This window comes from Habropoda laboriosa, unplaced genomic scaffold (assembly GCF_001263275.1).
Source record: "Habropoda laboriosa isolate 0110345459 unplaced genomic scaffold, ASM126327v1 scaffold207, whole genome shotgun sequence".
Classification (NCBI taxonomy): Eukaryota; Metazoa; Arthropoda; class Insecta; order Hymenoptera; family Apidae; genus Habropoda; species Habropoda laboriosa.
The window spans coordinates 1,983,540-1,985,513 of NW_017100397.1; positions in this window are offsets into that span (position 1 = coordinate 1,983,540).

A 1,974-nucleotide genomic window follows, 5' to 3' on the forward strand; every position below is an offset into this window, starting at 1 on the left:
TCAGCGCTGGATAGATAGACAGATAAAGAGAGAGAAAGAGAAAGAGAGAGAGGAGGAAAGAACGCGAGCGTCTCGCAAGCAACAGCAAGTCTTTTTCCCGTTTAAAACTCGGCTCTCTGCTTACATTGGTGTTCTGATTGGTCTGATGTTCCCCCGTCTAGCCGTTATGAAGAATGGCGCGCAAGCGTCTCTCGAACCTCGGCTTTCGAAAGGCCTAATATTAAAACAAGTCGGCTAGAAGGACGGGATTTTTTTCGACTAAAATTCCGTAGAACCGTGCTATTTATATTTATTCGAGGGAGCCCTCTGGATGTATGTATGTATGCTTGGAACGAGGAGAGAAAGGAGGAAGAAGAAGCAGAGGAAGAACGACTGTAATGCGGCGTGTTATGAATAGTGTGAGAGAGAGAAGCTTACTAAGGACACGAGCGCATCCACTCACGTGCATACGTGGCGGTTCTCGAACCGCGACTGATTTCCCCTATCACTCCGTGCTCAGCTGCCACCCACTAGACGCCCCCCACCACCCATCGGCTGAACCCCATCCCCCCACTCTCTGCGCCTTCTCGCAATGCCTGCCCGCCCCGCCACGTTCGCGAACCAAGCTTGTTCGTTTCAAGCAACGGTAGAACGTCTGTCCTCTCCACCCCGCCCCTCGCCATCCGTACACCCGACATCCACACCCCTTTCTCTCTAACGCTGCTTTCTTCGTCTCTGTCTTCCTTTTGCCGTACTTTACACATTCAAGAGAGAAAGAGGAAAAGGAAGGGATTTCTCTCTGTGAATATACAGGATGCGGTAAAAATCATGATATAACTCGGAAAGAGCGAAGTGATATTCTACTACAAAAGATGAGTCGTAATCGAGTTCTTCCGCGCACGACGATTCGATTCCGAAGGAAATGACTAAAAAATGGGTCGAGTGGCGGCACGTCTCGTCAAGGATGTCATAAACGAATAGGTTTAAGCGACTGCGATGCTTTTATATAATGCACGTTGGATTGTGTATTTAATTAGCGGTCGTTTAATTTTTGGATTTAATATAAGATCATTATGACAAAATCACGTTAAGAATGACCAAACTATTTATCGTGTAGAAATTCGCTCCAAAAATCGTGACGATATGCTCGAGCAATAGTGCAGGTTAGGGCAACAGTCCACGAAGAGTATCGGTCCCACCGACGAGTGTGTACGCGTTTCTCTATCTTTCATTTCTCTCTCGTACTTTGTAGTCTACGACCGTTAATACAGAGAGAAGTCCACGAACCACTCGTGAATCCTCTTCCACTCTCTATTTCAGTTCCTCCCTCGCCTCCCCGACCTCTTTACCGTTCTGTTTCAACGTCCGTCTCACTCTAGTGTCCGTAACCCCCTTCCACTCGCTCTATTGGCAAGCTCGATCTTCTGTCTCCTTCCAACGCTTCGATTTTCGTTTTACGTCCTTCTCGAAGACTCCATCGTCGTTCTCCGGGTTATGGCTAGCCTGGGTTACCGGTAACCGGCCGGTAAACGCAAACTTATGTGTCTCCTAGTTTCAACCCGCCTCTTTTTAGCATGCTTTCTGGGAAATGAGACAGATGTAACAGATTTTGTCTTCTAGTGATATTGTTTGGTAACAGGCAGCTGACGAAGACGAATTTATTGCTGCTACTTCGGTCCGACCTTTACAATGGCGTACCTGCCATTGAGTTACTTGAATTTTCTACAAAGTGAATATTTCTAAGTTTTTCCATTGATGCGACGACTGGAGTGGAATGTGTTCCATCTCTGCAGAAATCATGGTCAAAAAGTTCGGTTATCAGCGTTCCCTCAAAAAGTGAAGGTGGCGACATCTTCGGTAAACACTTCTTGATTGAATTATAATGCGTGTTTCGCGACGGATCAACGCAAACGGCCTGCAGAGACTTATGAATCGAATAGGCGGCGTGAAATCTCATCGTGAGTATACTTCGTGAACCGCTTTGCGTAATCTCAC